Source organism: Babylonia areolata, chromosome 18, assembly GCF_041734735.1.
Source record: "Babylonia areolata isolate BAREFJ2019XMU chromosome 18, ASM4173473v1, whole genome shotgun sequence".
Taxonomy (NCBI): domain Eukaryota; kingdom Metazoa; phylum Mollusca; class Gastropoda; order Neogastropoda; family Buccinidae; genus Babylonia; species Babylonia areolata.
The window spans coordinates 50520477-50540476 of NC_134893.1; the positions used below are offsets into that span (position 1 = coordinate 50520477).

The 20000-nt window shown below is 43.1% G+C and overlaps 1 protein-coding gene and 7 non-coding genes across 8 annotated transcripts in view; 1 reads left to right on the forward strand and 7 right to left on the reverse strand.

Moving 5' to 3' along the window:
• Positions 1-20000, forward strand: part of LOC143292273 (speract receptor-like) — a 434645-nt gene that overhangs the window by 316535 nt on the left and 98110 nt on the right. The gene's annotated exons all lie outside the window — the stretch shown is intronic.
• Positions 499-570, reverse strand: Trnap-ugg (transfer RNA proline (anticodon UGG)). Its single transcript has one exon. It is a non-coding gene; the product is annotated as a tRNA-Pro (tRNA).
• On the reverse strand, positions 2110-2181 carry Trnap-ugg (transfer RNA proline (anticodon UGG)). Its single transcript has one exon. It is a non-coding gene; the product is annotated as a tRNA-Pro (tRNA).
• Positions 7973-8044, reverse strand: Trnap-ugg (transfer RNA proline (anticodon UGG)). The gene has a single exon. It is a non-coding gene; the product is annotated as a tRNA-Pro (tRNA).
• On the reverse strand, positions 9579-9650 carry Trnap-ugg (transfer RNA proline (anticodon UGG)). Its single transcript has one exon. It is a non-coding gene; the product is annotated as a tRNA-Pro (tRNA).
• On the reverse strand, positions 13192-13263 carry Trnap-ugg (transfer RNA proline (anticodon UGG)). Its single transcript has one exon. It is a non-coding gene; the product is annotated as a tRNA-Pro (tRNA).
• Trnap-ugg (transfer RNA proline (anticodon UGG)) lies at positions 15002-15073 on the reverse strand. Its single transcript has one exon. It is a non-coding gene; the product is annotated as a tRNA-Pro (tRNA).
• Trnap-ugg (transfer RNA proline (anticodon UGG)) lies at positions 19182-19253 on the reverse strand. Its single transcript has one exon. It is a non-coding gene; the product is annotated as a tRNA-Pro (tRNA).

The following is a 20000-nucleotide window of genomic DNA, read 5'->3' on the forward strand; positions in this document are numbered from 1 at the left end:
TTCTCCACCCAGTCCTAAGGCATAGAAAAATCTAAACAAACAAATACACACTAACAAACAAAACAAACAAATATCGAGAACGAGAAAAGCCAAATGAAGTAATAAGAAAAGGAAGACAGAGGGTTAAAGAAAGAGTGCAGCACGCACTTGGCGCACTGAAAGAGGACCCATGGCAACAAACGTGGTGTTCTCTGGCAAAACTCTTCAGAAGTAATACACTCTGATTGATACACAAATATATACGCATGCACTCAAGGCTAACTAGCGCGATGAGGTTTGCTGCAGTAGCAAATATGACAGAGCATATATGGATTTATTCGAACGCAGTGACATTCCTTGAAAAAATGAAAGTGAAACCGCATTGTATTGCGATGCATTGTATTACTTTTTTTTTTTTTTTTTTTCCTGTCTGTGTACCTCTGTTTGAGGACCGAAAAAAGACAGAATGCGGAGCTTCAACTGAAAACTTTGTGTTGTCAAAACAAAAACAAAAATTAAGGGCTCGTCCGGGATTCGAACCCGGGGCCTCTCGCACCCAAAGCGAGAATCATACCACTAGACCAACGAGCCATGCTACCCGTCCTTCAGCTATTTTGCAATAAAAAGCTATATTACATTGATTTGTGTTTGGCCCAGTTGGCCTCGTTTTGAATTGAAAACCAGCTGTTCGGGATCAATGAGGTGACTTGTAAGTTGTTGAGAAAAATAGTTGCACACAAGTTTTCCGTTAAGAAAAAAAGATCTAGAACTGTCACCTATCATCATCACTATCTGCGACGAGAACAACAATAAACAACAACAACAACAACAAAACAAAAACAAAACAAAAAACAAACAAACAAAAAAACCCAAAAACGATGTAGTTGAATCAATAATATAGCAAGAGAGAGACATAGCATAAAAAGAAAGAGAAAGGGGTTATGGGGAACGGGAGGGCGGTTTGAAGGTTGTCTCGAAATTGATAACTTTTTAATATATGGTAGGATGATAAAATGAAAGATGAATACTGAGTCTATACAAATTAAAAATGGAGAAAATTTACAACCAACAGTTTTTGTTGTTTTCTTTCTTTTCTTTTTTTTTTTTTTTTAATAAACGTTTTCCGTTGTAGTTTTTAATGTTTGCTTTAAGGAGGTTTGTTTCTGAACAGCAGTAGGATGAACATGAAACAGCAAATTGTTCCTCCATTTTGTACAAAACACAAAAATAAAGCAGGAAACATCCTCTAAAAAACCAATCACAGTCGTCAGCTCACTTCAGCATCCCGCATTTGGAGTCTATTTGCTCAAAGTGCGATGTTCTTTTGCAGGCTTGTGAAATGTTCATTGTGTTGTATTGCATTGTATTCCACTGTATTGTATTGTGCCATGGCGTGTTGTGCTTAAAACGTGTATCTGTCAATACATTGTCAGTGAGGCTGAGGGACTGGGTTCGATTGTCGCTCTCGCCCTTTGACTGGAAAATCAACGTGAGCGTATACTCATTCGGACGACACTTTACAACGAGGTCCCCGTGAGATGCACGCACTAGGCGCACAGAAAAATGACCCATGGCAACAAATGTGTTGTCATCTGGCAAAACTCTTCACAGGAAATACACTCTGATTGGTACATAAATATATATATGCATGCACTCAAGGCATGACTAGCGCAATGGGATTCAACTGCTGTCAAGTATCTGCCGAGCAGATATGGCAGAGCATAATGATACGGATTTATCCGAATGCAGTGACGTTTCCTTGAGAAAGTGAAACCGAGACCGTATTGTATTGCGATGCATTGTATTTTCTGTATGAAATTCGAGCTGCTCTCTACGGAGAGAGCACTATACCGACCCCTCCCATTTTTTTTCTTTTTTCTCCTTTATTCTGTATAGGAATGTATTTATTTTACTATCAAAGTAGGTGTAAATCCGGAATTTTGCCGTGGACAACTCTTGTTGCTGTGTGTACTTTTACATGGGCTAAGTGCATACTACACACGGAACATTGGTTTATCGTTTCCTCCCATTTACCACGCATTCCTGTCTGTGTACCTCTGGGTGAATACCGAAAAACACAGAATGCAGAGCTTCAACAGAAAACTTTGTGTTGTCAAAACAAAAACGTAAGGGCTCGTCCGGGATTCGAACCCGGGGCCTCTCGCACCCAAAGCGAGAATCATACCACTAGACCAACGAGCCGTTCTATTCTTCCTTCATCTATTTTGCTATAAAAAGCTATATTACATTGATTTGTGTCGGGAGAAACTCCTTGTTGGCCTCGTTTTGAATTGAAAGCCAGCTGTTCGGGATCAATGACGTGACTTGTAAGCGGTTGAGAAAAATAGATGCACACAGGTTTTCCGTTAAGAAAAAAAACCCACACTAGAACTGTCATGTATCATCATCACCATCTACGACGGGAACAATAATAAGAAAGAAACCGATGTATTTGAAATAATTATATAGGAAGAGAGAGACACAGCGTAAAAAGGAAAGATAAAGGCCTGCTTTATGGGGTGTAGGTGGAGGGCGGTTGAGGGTTGTGCTCGTAGCTGACAACTTTTTGATATATGGTACGATGATAAAATGATAGATGAATACTGAGTCTATAGAAATAACAAATAGAGAAAGTTTACAACCCACAGTTGTTGCTGCTGTTGTTGTTTTTGTTGTTTTTTTTGTTTTTGTTTTGTTTTTTTTAAACGTTTTCCGTTTGTAGTTTTTAATGTTTGCTTTAAGAAAGGTTTGTTTGTGAACAGCAGTAGGATGAACATGAAACTCCAAACTGTTTCTGCTTTTTGTACAAGTCACAAAAATAAAAGCAGGAAACATCCTCTAACAAACCAATCACAGTCATCAGCTTACTTCAGCATCCCGCATTTGGAGGATGTTTGGTCAAAGTGCGATGTTATTTCGCAGTCTTGTCACATGTTAAATGTGTTGTATTGCATTGTATTCCACTGTATTGTATTGTATTGTGCCATGGTGTGTTGTGCTTAAAACGTGTATCTGTCAGTGCAGTGTCAATGAGGTTGAGAGACTGGGTTCGATTCTCGCTCTCGCCCTTTTGACTGGAAAATCAAAGTGAGCGTCTAGTCATTCGGATGACACTTTACAACGAGGTCCCCGTGTGAAGCACGCACTAGGCGCACAGAAAAAATGACCCATGGCAACAAACGTGTTATCATCTGGCAAAACTCTTCATAGGAAATACACTTTGATTGATACATACAGACATACATACATACATACATATATATATATATATATATATATATATATATATATATATATATATATATATATATATATATATATATATATATATATATATATATATGCATGCACTCAAAGCATGATTAGCGCAATGGGATTTTACTGCTGCCAGGTATCTGTCGAGCAGATATGGCAGAGCATAATTATATGGATTTATCCGAACGCAATGCCGTTTCCTTGAGAAACTGAAACTGAGACCGTATTGTATTGCGATGCATTGTATTACTTTGTCGTTTGTCAGGTCAGGTCATTAGATCTGCTACTGGTAACCTGTAATCCAGTACAACCTGTTCAGGGTCGGGCTGCTGGCGACTAAACCGGCACTCCCACCGCTCCCTTCCGGGACTGGTGAGGCGGGTGGCTAGACACCCTTATGGAGATCCATAAAAGGGCGTTGGCTCAGGAGAGCCACCGACGGCCATCTAGCTCCACTGTGCTGTGTGCATGCCACACGCAGTTGGCCCCCGGGGTGTGTCTACCCATGCATGCGAAGTCTGGATCCGGCAGAATCTGCGGAAGAAACCTATCGGTTCAACGGAGAGGAAAGCGGTTACAGCAACGCACTGTGGAGTGCAGAGAGCAAGATGAGACACCGAAAGGATATCTTGGTCATCCACTGCATCCGTGCTCATCCTCCAGTCGTCTCGACTTAGTCTTGCCACTGGAAATTGGTGGACCCGGACGAGAGAGTGAGGTTGACGTTGCGCAACTCCTCTTCACTTTAAACAAACTCATCGCGCAAGTCATCAGTCATCCAAAATGACCTTTCATCCTTCATCATTTCATCACCCCCAAGTCCTGTGGCGACAGGCGAGCGACGAAACGACAGGTGTGGGTACACTGGCAGTCGCAGTCGCAGACCTGCACGCAGGCGGCTCAGGCCATAGGGTCGTTCTTCGTCGACAGGAGCAGCGATGGAGCTCGGCAGCCGTCTGAGCGTCTGAGCAGCCCTCTTTAGGAATGCACTGCTCACCTCCCTGGCATGAGGAAGGGGCTAGAAAAGGTGCCCTAAAAATTGCCTGCTCCATATCACCCTGGCCAGCATACCGCGGCTGGCGGGGACCCTACATCAGCGGTCGAAACAACAAGAAAGAAAAGAATAAAACAAGGATCGTTCCTCTCACCATTGGTGCTTGGAACATAAGGACTCTCCTGGACAGAGATAACGCGGACAGACCCCAAAGGAGAACGGCACTAGTTGCATCCGAACTCGCCAGATACAACATTGACATCGCAGCCTTGAGTGAGACTCGGCTTGCAGGTGAAGGCGAGCTCTGTGAACGGGGATCTGGTTACACCTTCTTCTGGAGTGGACGAGGAAGCGAAGAGCAACGTGAGGCTGGCGTTGGTTTTGCAGTAAAAACAGCACTTGTCAGCAAGCTAGCTGGAATCCCAAAGGGAGTCAACGATAGGCTTATGACCATGAAACTCCCACTGGCATCTGGCCAGAAGCACCTCACCATTGTCAGTGCCTACGCCCCAACCATGACCAACCCGGATGAAGTGAAGGCGAAGTTCTACGAGGACCTTCACTCTGTCATTGCTGCTATCCCTAAAGCAGACAAGCTCATCATTCTTGGGGACTTCAATGCTAGAGTTGGCTCTGACTACATCTCCTGGGATGGAGTGATTGGAAAGCACGGTGTGGGCCACTGCAACCCAAATGGATTGCTTTTGCTTCAGACCTGTGCAGAGCACGAACTGCTGATAACCAACACAGTTTTCTGCCTCCCTACCCGTAACAGGACGTCATGGATGCACCCTCGCTCAAAGCATTGGCATCTCATCGATTATGTCATCGTCAGGAAAATGGATAGGCAAGATGTACGTGTAACAAAGACCATGTGCGGCGCCGAGTGTTGGACAGACCATCGCCTTGTAGTCTCGAAGCTGAATATTCGAATCCAGCCCAAGAGACGCCCCCAAGGCCAGAAGGCTCCAAAACGGCTCAACATCGCTAAGCTGAAAAACATCACCATCAAACAGTCCTTTGTGGAGCTGCTGGAAGATCGTCTGGAATCCGCCTCTCTGGACAACCAGAATGTGGAGTCTGACTGGAGGACCCTGCGTGAGCTGATCTATAGTACAGCTTCAGAGACCCTGGGACCCATGACCAGAAAGCACAAAGACTGGTTTGATGAAAACTGTGATGAAATCAAGCAGCTTCTGGATGAGAAACGCCGTCTGCATCAAGCCTACCTGAGCAACCCAAAGTCCACATCAAAAAAGGATGCGTACGATGCCATCCGCAGGACTGTTCAGCAAAAGTTACGCCAGATGCAGGATAAGTGGCTGAGTGACAAAGCTGATGAGATCCAGGGATATGCTGACAGGCACGATATGAAGAGGTTCTATGATGCCTTAAAAGAAGTCTACGGCCCCACATCCTCAGGATCATCCCCCCTCCTCAGTGCAGATGGGAATACCTTGATCACCGAGAAGGAGAAAATTCTCGAACGCTGGGCTGAGCACTTCAACAGTGTCTTAAATCGCCCTTCCTCCGTAAATGATGAAGCCATAGACCGTCTCCCACAAGTCCCCATCAACGAAGCACTGGACGATCCGCCAACTCCTCTTGAGACCCAGAAAGCAATTCGTCTGCTATCCAGTGGCAAAGCACCTGGCTCAGACTCCATACCAGCAGAGGTCTACAAGGATGGAGGCACTGTGCTGACTGAGAAGCTCCATCAGCTGTACTCACTCATGTGGAAAGAAGAGACGATCCCCCAGGATTTCAAAGATGCATCTATCATTCACTTGTACAAGCGAAAGGGGAACCGGCAAGCCTGTGATAACCATCGGGGCATTTCCTTGCTCTCCATCGCAGGCAAGATACTTGCCAGGATCCTACTAAACCGCCTCACAGCACACCTTGACCAAGGTCATTTGCCTGAGAGCCAATGTGGATTCCGGAAAGAGCGCGGAACCACCGACATGGTGTTTGCTGCAAGGCAGCTGCAAGAGAAATGTCAGGAGCAAAATGCTGATCTGTTCTCCACCTATGGCGATCTCACTAAGGCCTTCGACACCGTGAGTAGAGAGGGACTGTGGAAGATCATGGCCAAGTACGGATGCCCTCGGAAATTTATTTCCTTGGTCAGCCAATTCCATGAAGGCATGCAGGCTCGAGTCCAGGACAAAGGCGAAACATCTGCTCCTTTTGCTGTCACAAATGGTGTCAAGCAAGGCTGCGTCCTGGCCCCAACGCTGTTCAGCCTCATGTTCTCTGCAATGCTTACTGATGCCTTCAGACATGGCGATGTTGGAATCGGCCTAAAGTACCGAACAGATGGTAAGTTGTTTAACCTCAGAAGGCTTCAAGCAAAAACGAAGGTCATGACAGACATCATCAGAGACTTTTTGTTTGCTGATGATTGTGCCCTCAACGCTGGATCTGAAGCTGACATGCAACTCAGCGTTGACAAGTTTGCCACTGCCAGCAGGAACTTCGGCCTTACCATCAGCACGAGGAAAACTGAAGTTCTCCATCAGCCAGCCCCAGGGAAACCCTACGTTGAGCCCAACATCACAGTCAACGGTCAGAGACTCAGTGCGGTGGAGCGGTTCACATACCTTGGCAGCACACTGTCACGAAATGCGACCATCGACGATGAAGTGAACGTCAGGATTGCAAGAGCAAGCGCAACTTTTGGTAGACTCAGTGCAAATGTCTGGAACAGAAGAGGCATTAGTCTTGAGACCAAGCTAAAGGTCTACAGAGCAGTAGTTCTCCCCACACTACTGTACGCCTGTGAAACTTGGACAGTGTACCAACGACATGCCAAGAAGCTGAACCACTTCCACACAACATGCCTCAGGAAGCTACTGAACATCAAGTGGCAAGACAAGACCCCAGACACAGAGGTGCTCGCAAAAGCCACCCTTCCCAGCATCTTCACCATCCTGATGCAGTCCCAGCTTCGCTGGGCTGGACACGTGGCGCGCATGCCAGACCATCGGCTGCCCAAAAGGCTCTTCTATGGCGAGCTGCAACAAGGGAAGAGATCACACGGAGGTCAGAAGAAGCGCTTCAGAGATACTCTGAAAGTCTCTCTGAAAGCGTTTGATATCAACCCTGACTCCTGGGAGGAATCTGCAGTGGACCGTGACAAATGGCGTGCTGCTGTGCACAAAGGCGCGAAGTTGTGCGAGGCCAACAGGACTGCTGCAGCTGTTCAGAAGAGACAGGCCAGAAAGTCACGGGCAAACAAGCTCCCTGACAATGGTATGCCTGTCTTTGTCTGCCCCAACTGTCAGCGAACATTTCGTGCGCAGATTGGACTATTCAGCCATCTGCGCATTCACAGATAGATTCATGAGCATCCTCCCCCCCACCCCACCACCACCCTCCCCCCATCCCCCAGCTGGATGACAACGATGGTCATCATCGATCTCGATGGACACACCATATTACTTTGTCACAACAGATTTTCTGTGTTAAATTCGAGCTGCTCTCTACGGGGAGAGCACTATTCCGACCCCTCCCATTGTCTACTATCAAAGTAGATGTAAATCCGGAATTTTGCCGAGGACAACTCTCTTGTTGCCGTGTGTTCTTTTACATGGGCTAAGTGTATACTACACACGGAACATTGGTTTATCGTTTCCTCCCAGTTACCACGCATTCCTGTCTGTGTACCTCTGGGTGAATACCGAAAAGCACAGAATGAAGAGCTTCAACAGAAAACTTTGTGTTGTCAAAAGAAAAAAGTAAGGGCTCGTCCGGGATTCGAACCCGGGGCCTCTCGCACCCAAAGCGAGAATCATACCACTAGACCAACGAGCCGTTCTATCTTGCCTTCATCTATTTTGCTATAAAAAGCTATATTACATTGATTTGTGTCGGGGGAAACTCCTTGTTGGCCTCGTTTTGAATTGACAGCCAGCTGTTCGGGATCAATGAGGTGACTTGTTGAGAAAAATAGTTGTACACAGGTTTTCCTTTAAGAAAACAAACCCCTAGAACTGTCATGTATCATCATCACCATCTACAACGGCAACAATAATAACCAGAAAAAAACCCCGATGTATTTGAAATAATTATATAGCAAGAGAGAGACAGTGTTGCGTAAAAGATAAAGGTGTTATGGGGTGTGGGTGGAGGGCGGTTTGAGTGTTGTCTCATAATTGGCAACTTTTTGATAGGTGACACACCGATAAAATGAAAGATGACTGCTGGCTGAGTCTATAGAAATTACAAACGGAGAACTTTACAACCCACAGTTTTTCATTTACATTTCTATTATTATCTTTTTAAATAAACATTCTCCGTTTGTAGCTTTTAATGTTTACTTTAAAGAAGGTTATTTATGAACTTGTCAAGTGTTCATTGTATTGTATCGTGTCATGTCTTGTTGACTTTTACCAGAAGAAAGGTGGTAGAATGTTTACAACGTTTATCTGCCAATGCAGTATCCGTGAGGGTGGGGGACTGGGTTCGGTTCCCGCTTTCACCTTTTAACTCACTCAGTACGGCCAGTCCTCTCTTCTCTTCTACACAGACCCCTCGGATGTCCAGTGGGTGTCTGAGTGACCCAACCTTTAGCTTCCGTCGTCAGAATTGTGGTATTCTTTGTCAACATTCACCTCTTCAGTATAAGAGCCTTCCGCTTGCAATATTTTGATGATGGTAATTGGGGTGAAACGCTGTTAACGTCGTCTCTTTCGCCCTTCGTATGGAGAGAGTTAAGGTAAGTTTGACCGGAAAATCAACCTGAGCGCCGAGTCATTCGAATGACAATATATAACGAGGTTCACGTGTACAGCGAAAAGTGTTATCCTTTGGCAAAGAAATGCACAAATACATAAATAAATGTGCGTACACTCAAGGCCTGAATAGCGCAATGGGATTTTGCTGTTGTCAGGTATCTGCCTAGGAGATATGGCAGAGCATAATTATATGGATTTATCCGAACGCAATGACGTTTCCTTGAGAAAGTGAAACCGAGACCGTATTGTATTGCGATGCATTGTATTACTTTGACACAACAGATTTTCTGTATGAAATTCGAGCTGCTCTCTACGGAGAGAGCACTATAGCGACCCCTCCCATTTTTTCCCCTTTATTCTGTATAGTACTGTATTTATTTTAAGATCAAATTAGATTTAAATCCGGAATTTGCTGAGGGCAACTCTCTTGTTGCCGTGTGTTCTTTTACGTGGGCTAAGTGCATCTTACACACGGGACATCGGTTTTTCGTTTCCTTCCAATTACCATTCCTTCCTGTCTGTGCACCTCTGGGTGAATACCGAAAAACACAGAATGCGGAGCTTCAATGAAAAATAAAACAAACTTTGTACTGTCAAAAGACAAAAAGTGAGGGCTCGTCCGGGATTCGAACCCGGGGCCTCTCGCACCCAAAGCGAGAATCATACCACTAGACCAACGAGCCGTTCAATCCTTCCTTCAGCTATTTCGCAATAAAAAGCTATATTACATTGATTTGTGTAGGGGGAAACTCCTTGTTGGCCTCGTTTTGAATTGAAAGCCAGCTGTTCGGGATTAATGAGGTGACTTGCAAGCGGTTGAGAAAAATAGTTGCACACAGGTTTTCCTTTAAGAAAAAAACAACAACCCTAGAACTGTCATGTATCATCATCACCATCTACGACGGGAACAATAATCAGAAAGAAACCGATGTATTTGAAATAATTATATAGGCAGAGAGAGACACAGCGTAAACAGGAAAGATAAAAGCCGTTTTATGGGGTGTAGGTGGAGGGCGGTTGAGGGTTGTGCTCGTAGCTGACAACTTTTTGATATATGCTACGATGATAAAATGATAGATGAATACTGAGTCAATAGAAATTACAAATAGAGAAAGTTTACAACCCACAGTTGTTGTTGCTGTTTTTTTTTTTTTCTTTTTTTGTTTGTTTTAAAAACGGTTTCCGTTTGTAGTTTTTAATGTTTGCTTTAAGGAAGGTTTGATTGTGAACAGCAGTAGGATGAACATGAAACTCCAAACTGTTTCTGCTTTTTGTACAAGTCACAAAAATAAAAGCAGGAAACATCCTCTAACAAACCAATCACAGTCATCAGCTTACTTCAGCATCCCGCATTTGGAGGATGTTTGGTCAAAGTGCGATGTTATTTCGCAGTCTTGTCACATGTTAAATGTGTTGTATTGCATTGTATTCCACTGTATTGTATTGTATTGTATTGTGCCATGGTGTGTTGTGCTTAAAACGTGTATCTGTCAGTGCAGTGTCAATGAGGTTGAGAGACTGGGTTCGATTCTCGCTCTCGCTCTTTTGACTGGAAAATCAACGTGAGCGTCTAGTCATTCGGATGACACTTTACAACGAGGTCACCGTGTGAAGCACGCACTAGGCGCACAGAAAAAATGACCCATGGCAACAAACGTGTTATCATCTGGCAAAACTCTTCATAGGAAATACACTTTGATTGATACATACAGACATATATATATATATATATATATATATATATATATATATATATATATATGCATGCACTCAAAGCATGATTAGCGCAATGGGATTTTACTGCTGCCAGGTATCTGTCGAGCAGATATGGCAGAGCATAATTATATGGATTTATCCGAACGCAATGCCGTTTCCTTGAGAAACTGAAACTGAGACCGTATTGTATTGCGATGCATTGTATTACTTTGTCAGAACAGATTTTCTGTGTGAAATTCGAGCTGCTCTCTACGGAGAGAGCACTATTCCGACCCCTCCCATTGTCTACTATCAAAGTAGATGTAAATCCGGAATTTTGCCGAGGACAACTCTCTTGTTGTCGTGTGTTCTTTTACATGGGCTAAGTGCATACTACACACGGAACATTGGTTTATCGTTTCCTCCCAATTAACTACGAGGAGGAAGGTGGCAGAATGGTTAAGACGCTCAGCTGCCAATACAGAGAGTCCGTGAGGGTGTGGGTTCGAATCCCGCTCTCGCCCTTTCTCCTAAGTTTGACTGGAAAATCAAACTGAGCGTCTAGTCTTTACGATGAGACGATAAACCGAGGTCCCGTGTGCAGCACGCACTTGGCGCACTGAAAAAGAACCCATGGCAACGAGAGTGTTGTCCTCTGGCGAAATTACGTAAAATGAAATCCACTTTCATAGGTACACAAATATGTAAGCATGCACTCAAGGCCTGACTAAGCGCGTTGGGTTATGCTGCTGGTCAGGCATCTGCTCAACAGATGTGGTGTAGCGTGTATGGATTTGTCCGAACGCAGTGACGCCGCCTTGAGAAAGTGAAAACTGAAAAGTGAAACTGAAACTAACTACGCATTCCTGTCTGTGTACCTCTGTGTGAATACCGAAATACACAGAATGAAGAGCTTCAACAGAAAACTTTGTGTTGTCAAAAGACAAAAAGTAAGGGCTCGTCCGGGATTCGAACCCGGGGCCTCTCGCACCCAAAGCGAGAATCATACCACTAGACATACGAGACGTTCTATCCTGCCTTAATCTATTTTGCTATAAAAAGCTATGCATTGATTTGTGTAGGGGGAAACTCCTTGTTGGCCTCGTTTTGAATTGAAAGCCAGCTGTTCGGGATTAATGAGGTAACTTGTAAGCGGTTGAGAAAAATAGTTGCACACAGGTTTTCCCTTAAGAAAAAAACAACAACTAAAACTGTCACCTATCATCATCACCATATACGACGAGGACAACAATAATATTTTTTTTTAAAACCCTCCAAAAACGATGCAGTTGAATCAATAATATAGCAAGAGAGAGACATAGCATATAAAGAAAGAGAAAGGCGTTATGGGGAACGGGAGGGCGGTTTGAGGGTTGTATCGAAATTGATAACTTTTTGATATATGGTAGGATGATAAAATGAAAGATGAATACTGAGTCTATACAAATTAAAATGGAGAAAATTTACAACCCACAGTTGTTGTTGTTGTTGTTATTGTTTTTTTTTTTTTAATAAACGTTTTCCGTTTGTAGTTTTTAATGTTTGCTTTAAGGAAGGTTTGTTTCTGAACAGCAGTAGGAGGAACATGAAACTCCACATTGTTCCTGCCTTTTGTACAAAACACAAAAATAAAGCAGGAAACATCCTCTAACAAACCAATCACAGTCATCAGCTCACTTCAGCATCCCGCATTTGGAGGCTGTTTGGTCAAAGTGCGATGTTCTTTTGCAGGCTTGTCACATGTTCATTGTGTTGTATTGCATTGTATTCCACTGTATTATATTGTGCCATGGTGTGTTGTGCTTAAAACGTGTATCTGTCAATGCATTGTCAGTTAGGTTGAGGGACTGGGTTCGATTCTGGCTCTCGCCCCTTGGCTGGAAAATCAACGTGAGCGTATTGTCATTCGGACGACACTTTACAACGAGGTCCCCGTGTGAAGTGCGCACTAGGCGCACAGAAACAAAAGACCCATGGCAACAAACGTGTTGTCATCTGGCAAAACTCTTCACAGAAAATACACTCTGATTGGTACATAAATATATGTATATGCATGCACTCAAGGCATGACTAGCGCAATGGGATTCTACTGCTGTCAGGTATCTGCCGAGCAGATATGGCAGAGCATAATGATATGGATTTATCCGAACGCTATGACGTTTCCTTGAGAAACTGAAACCGAGACCGTATTGTATTGCGATGCATTGTATTTTCTGTGTGAAATTCGAGCTGCTCTCTACGGAGAGAGCACTATACCGACCCCTCCCATTTTTTTCCCTTTATTCTGTACAGGAATGTATTTATTTTACTATCAAAGTAGGTGTAAATCCGGAATTTTGCCGAGGACAGCTTTCTTGTTCCCGTGTGTTCTTTTACATGGGCTAAGTGCATACTACACACGGAACATTGGTTTATCGTTTCCTCCCATTTACCACGCATTCCTGTCTGTGTACCTCTGGGTGAATACCGAAAAACACAGAATGAAGAGCTTCAACAGAAAACATTTATGTTGTCAAAACAAAAACGTAAGGGCTCGTCCGGGATTCGAACCCGGGGCCTCTCGCACCCAAAGCGAGAATCATACCACTAGACCAACGAGCCGTTATATCTTTCCTTCAGCTATTTTGCAATAAAAAGCTGTATTACACTGATTTGTGTCGGGGGGAAACTCCTTGTTGGCCTCGTTTTGAATTGACAGCCAGCTGTTCGGGATCAATGAGGTGACTTGTAAGCGGTTGAGAAAAATAGTTGCACACAGGTTTTCCTTTAAGAAAACAAAACCCTAGAATTGTCATGTATCATCATCACCATCTACAACGTCAATAATAATAACCAGAAAAAGCGTAAAAGCAAAGATAAAGGTGTTATGGGGTGTGGGTGGAGGGCGGTTTGAGTGTTGTCTCGTAGTTGGCAACTTTTTGATAGGTGGCACACCGATAAAATGAAAGATGACTGCTGGCTGAGTCTATAGAAATTACAAACGGAGAACTTTATAACCCACAGTTGTTCAGTTACATTTCTATTTTTATCTTTTTGAATAAACATTCTCCGTTTGTAACTTTTAATGTTTACTTTAACCCTTTCACCGCCAGTCAATTTAGAGTACAAAATTCCCTTGTAGTATAAACACCGAAAAGACAGTGGCTAAGAATAGGTGGGGACTCCGTCTGCAATGTATAGAAAATATGGCCTATCCTACCACCGAACATTAACAGCAGTAGGTTCATGGATAACAGACCAATGAATGGTCACCTTCCAGTGACATGGGCCCTCTACCACGCCTGTGCATAAATGCGAGCTTGGCGGTGAAAGGGTTAAAGAAGGTTATTTATGAACTTGTCAAGTGTTCATTGTATTGTATCGTGTCATGTCTTGTTGATTTTTACCAGAAGAAAGGTGGTAGAATGTTTACAACGTTTATCTGCCAATGCAGTGTCCGTGAGGGTGGGGGACTGGGTTCGTTTCCCGTTTTCACCTTTTAACTCACTCAGTACGACCAGTCCTCTCTTCTCCTCTACACAGACCCCTGGGATGTCCAGTGGGTGTCTGAATGACCCAACCTTTAGCTTCCGTCGTCAGAATTGTGGTATTCTTTGTCAACATTCACCTCTTCAGTATAAGAGCCTTCCGCTTGCAATATTTTGATGATGGTAATTGGGGTGAAACGCTGTTAACGTCGTCTCTTTCGCCCTTCGTATGGAGAGAGTTAAGGTAAGTTTGACCGGAAAATCAACCTGAGCGCCGACTCATTCGAATGACACTATATAACGAGGTTCACGTGTACAGCGAAAAGTGTTATCCTCTGGCAAAGAAATACACAAATACAGAAATAAATGTGCGTACACTCAAGGCCTGAATAGCGCAATGGGATTTTGCTGTTGTCAGGTTCTGCCTAGGAGATATGGCAGAGCATAATTATATGGATTTATCCGAACGTAATGACGTTTCCTTGAGAAACTGAAACCGAGACCGTATTGTATTGCGATGCATTGTATTACTTTGACACAACAGATTTTCTGTATGAAATTCGAGCTGCTCTCTACGGAGAGAGCACTATACCGACCCCTCCCATTTTTATTCCTTTATTCTGTATAGAAATGTATTTATTTTACTATCAAAGTAGATTTAAATCCGGAATTTGCTGAGGGCAACTCTCTTGTTGCCGTGTGTTCTTTTACGTGGGCTAAGTGCATGTTACACACGGGACATCGGTTTTCCTTTCCTTCCAGTTACCATTCCTTCCTGTCTGTGTACCTCTGGGTGAATACCGAAAAACACAGAATGCAGAATTTCAATGAAAAATAAAACAAACTTTGTCTTGTCAAAAGACAAAAAGTAAGGGCTCGTCCGGGATTCGAACCCGGGGCCTCTCGCACCCAAAGCGAGAATCATACCACTAGACCAACGAGCCGTTCTATCCTTCCTTCAGCTATTTCGCAATAAAAAGCTATATTACATTGATTTGTGTAGGGGGAAACTCCTTGTTGGCCTCGTTTTGAATTGAAAGCCAGCTGTTCGGGATCAATGAGGTGACTTGTAAGCGGTTGAGAAAAATAGTTGCACACAGGTTTCCCTTTAAGAAAAAAAAACAAATCAACAACAAAAAACCCTAGAACTGTCATGTATCATCATCACCATCTACGACGGGAACAACAATGATCAGAAAAAAACCGATGTAGTTGAAATAATTATATAGGAAGAGAGAGACACAGCGTAAAAAGGAAAGTTAAAAGCTGTTTTATGGGGTGTGGGTGGAGGGCAGTTGAGGGTTGTGCTCGTAGCTGACAACTTTTTGATATATGGTACGATGATAAAATGATAGATAAATACTGAGTCAATAGAAATTGCAAATAGAGAAAGTTTACAACCCACTGTTGTTGTTGCTGTTTTTTTCTCTTTTTTTTAAATTTTTTTTTTAACGTTTTCCGTTTGTAGTTTTTAATGTTTGCTTTAAGGAAGGTTTGTTTCTGAATAGCAGTAGGATGAACATGAAACTCCAAATTGTTTCTGTATTTTGTACAAAGACAAAAATAAAGCAGGAACCATCCTCCAACAAACCGATCACAGTCATCAGCGCCCTTCAGCATCCCGCGTTTGGAGTCTGTTTGCTCAAAGTGCGATGCTCTTCCACAGGCTTGTCAAATATTCATGGTGTTGTATTGCATTGTATTACACTGTATTGTATTGTATTGTACTGTATTGTATTGTGTCATGGTGTGTTGTGCTTAAAACGCGTATCTGCCAATGCAGTGTCAGTGAGGTTGAGGGACTGGGTTCGATTCTCGCTCTCGCCCTTTGTCCTGAGTTTGACTGGAAAATCAACCTGAGCGACTAGTCATTCGGATGACACTTTACACCGAGGTCCCAGAATGAAGTACGCACCAGGCGCACTGAAAAGGGACCCATGGCAACAAAAGTGTTATCCTCTGGCAGAATTCTGTGGAAGAAATCCACTCTGACTGATACGTAACTAACATATGATGCATGCACTCAAAGCCTGACCAGCGTGTTTGGTTTTACTGCTGTCAGGCATCTGCCTGACTTATATGGTAGAGCGTTTATGGACTTGTTCGAACGCAATGATGCTTCCCTGAGAAACTGAAACCGAAACAGTATTGTATTGTGATGCATTGTTTTGTTTTGCTTTTTGCTGTTTTTGTTTGTTTGTTTGTTTTGGTCACAAGTCACAACATATTTCTCTGTATGAAATTTGAGCTGCTCTCGCTGTACAGCAGCAACCCCCTCCCCCCCTCCCCTCTCTCTCTCTCTTTATTCTGTCTGCAAATGTATTTGTTTTACTATCAAAGCGGATTTTTCTGCGGAATTTTGCCGAGGACAACTCTCTTGGTGTCGTGTGTTCTTTTACGTGGGCTAAGTGATACAGCACCTCTATGACAAAGCCACCAGCGCCGTCTACCTCAACAATAGCATCGGGGACTGGTTCAGAACCACAGTCGGAGTGAGACAAGGCTGTCTACTCTCCCCAACACTCTTCAACATCTTCTTAGAAAGAATAATGACTGACGCACTGGAAGAGCATGTGGGAACAGTCAGCATAGGCGGCAGAACAATCACAAACCTACGTTTTGCCGACGACATTGATGGACTGGCTGGAAAAGAAGAAGAACTGGCAAGCCTGGTCAAACATCTAGACAAAGCCTCCACATCGTATGGAATGCAAATCAGTGCGGAGAAAACCAAACTGATGACTAACAACACCAACGGCATCAGCATTGACATCAAAGTCAACGACTAAAACAGTCCACAGCTTCAAATATCTGGGAGCAATCGTGTCAGATGAAGGATCTAAACCAGAAGTACTCTCGAGAATTGCCCAAACAACAATGGCACTCAACAAGCTGAACACCATCTGGAACAACAAAAACACCGCTCTCAGCTCAAAAATCAGACTGATGCGTTCCCTGGTTATATCAATATTGCTCTACGCCTGCGAGACTTGGACCCTGACTGCGGACATCGAGAGAAGAATCCAAGCTGTCGAGATGAGATGCTTTCGTAGACTACTTGGCATCTCCTACAGAGACCACATCACTAACACGAAAGTGAAGAACAGAATCAAGCAAAGTATTGGACCCTACGAAGACCTTCTGTCCATAGTGAAAAAACGCAAACTTAGGTGGTATGGACACATCTCACGATCATCTGGTCTTGCCAAAACGTTCCTGCAAGGCACCGTACAAGGAGGCAGAAGGAGAGGACGGCAGAAGAAGAGATGGGAAGACAACATCCGGGGGTGGACAGGCTTGACGCTCGGTGACGCCCTGAGGAAATCAGAAAACCGTGAAGAGTGGAGAGGGGTGGTGGCCAGGTCAGCAGCGGTGCCCCAACGGTCTGAACCCAGACTACGGGAGAGGTGAAGGTGAAGGTGAAGTGCATTTTACACACGGAACATCGGTTTATCGTTTCCTCCAAATTACTATGTCTTCCTGTCTGAGTACCTCTGGGTGAATACCGAAAAGCACAGAATGCAGAGCTTCAATGAAAAAAACAAAACAAACAAACTTCGTGCTGTCAAAACAAAAAGTTGGGCTCGTCCGGGATTCGAACCCGGGACCTCTCGCACCCAAAGCGAGAATCATACCACTATCCTTCCTTCAGCTGTTTCGCACTAAAAAGTTAAATTACATTGATTTTTGTTGGGGGAACTCCCCGTTGGCCTCGTTTTGAACAGAACTTGTTTCAACGTCAGCTGCTTATGATCAATAAGGTAATGTGTAAGTGAATAAAGAATAAGGCGATCTGTGTTTTCAACAATCACACATAACAAAACATTTCTTCTTCAAGGAGAATTTCAGTAACAACAACAACAACAACAACGGTGGTAGCACTGCCAGCTGCTATCATCATCAACAATGACAAATAACCAATGATCAAGGAAAACCAATCTAGATGAAATAATTATGTAGCAAGAGAGAGAGAGAGAGAGAGAGAGAGAGAGAGAGAGAGAGAGAGAGAGAGAGAGAAGGAAGGCACGACAGGGGTTTGCAGACTGTCTTGAGATCGGTGACGTCAAATTTGGTTTATGTAATGGATGATATGCTTATGAACGCTAACAAAATTCGAACACTAACAGTGAAGTAAAATTAGCATGACGGCAAATTAAAAACACAGAGTGAAAAGGCTATGAAATGTATCTGATTTTGCCCTAATAAAGTTTATGAACTTTGCTAGAAGATTCCATTTAAGAGCATTTAAGGGACAACAACTCCTGCTATTTTACGACGGACCTGTAAATTCCTTGGTTCCCAAACAGCGTTATCGACGTGGTCACCGCTGCAAACATCCCTCAGGGACACTACACTAAGCGTTCAGTTAAGTGGTCTTTAATCTACCATAAGCAGCAACTGAGTGTGCGATAAGGAAATCCAGAACTTCCATGGCAAAATGTGTGCTGTTAAAACTCACAACAAACAAATAAAAAGAGAGGCAAGGCCTTCAAGACTCACTTGTGACTGAGAGTAAAACACACAAGCTTTTTATGTATTGAGTATAATTTCAAAATGTAATGTTTAAGATGAGAAAGATCAGTTTAAAGCAAATTAAGTCCCATAGCATTAATTACAGAGTAATTTCCCTTTTTTACTATCTGCACCAAAACGTTTGCAAAATAAATAAAACTTCCATGTTTAGCAAAAGAAGTTCCTGTTTGAACAAAAAAATGATAATAATGACTGCTCTTGTTGTTGGGTCAGAATATCAGATCAAAGTGCCAAGTTTAGAGAATACAAAAAATATAAATATAACAGTATATGCAGTTTGCATATAATTAGGCTTCATTATTTATTTTTTTGTGCCCATCCTAGAGGTGCAATATTGTTTTAAACAAGATGACTGGAAAGAACTGAATTTTTGCCTATTTTTATGCCAAATTTGGTGTCAACTGACAAAGTATTTGCAGAGAAAATGTCAATGTTAAAGATTACCACGGACACACAGACAACCGAACACCTGGTTAAAACATAGACTCACTTTGTTTACACAAGTGAGTCAAAAAAGCAGGGCTCGTCCGGGATTCGAACCCGGGGCCTCTCGCACCCAAAGCGAGAATCATACCACTAGACCAACGAGCCGTTCTGTTCTTCCTCCAGCTGTTTCGCACTAAAAGGTTAGATCACATTTGCTTTTTGTTGCGGAACTTCCTGTTGACCTCGATTGGAGCAGAAGGTTCTCGCATGTCTGGTGGTCCAGATCAATGAGATGACGTATAAGCGGATTTGTATTTTATTGGAATGAGCGGCGTGGGAGTAATGCCACTGAAACAGTGCAGATGATGGAGCAGCACACACACACACACACACACACACACACACACACACTCACACACACACACACACACACACACACTCACACACACATACACACACACACACACACACACTCACACACACACACACACACACACACACACACACACACACACACACACACACAAATCCAAGCAACTGATATATTGTTCAAAGTACTACGACAGAGCAGAAAAAAAATATCTTAAAGAACGACAACAATTATGGTAAACAAGCGCCCATTTATTTACATCAGTTTGGAAGAAACTATTTTGGTCTCTTGTGGGACGCCACTGAATGCTGTGTGTAACCTCCGTTTTTCCTTTATGTTTCTGTCTCCTTTATCTATGTGTTTCGTATTCATCAATTTTCAAAATGATAATTTTCCATTATTTATTTATTTATTTACGTATTGACTCATTTATCTATCGATTTATTTATTCATGTTTCGTATTCATCAATTTTCAGAATGATAATTTTCCATTGTTTATTTATTTATTTATTTACGTATTGACTCATTTATCTATCGATTTA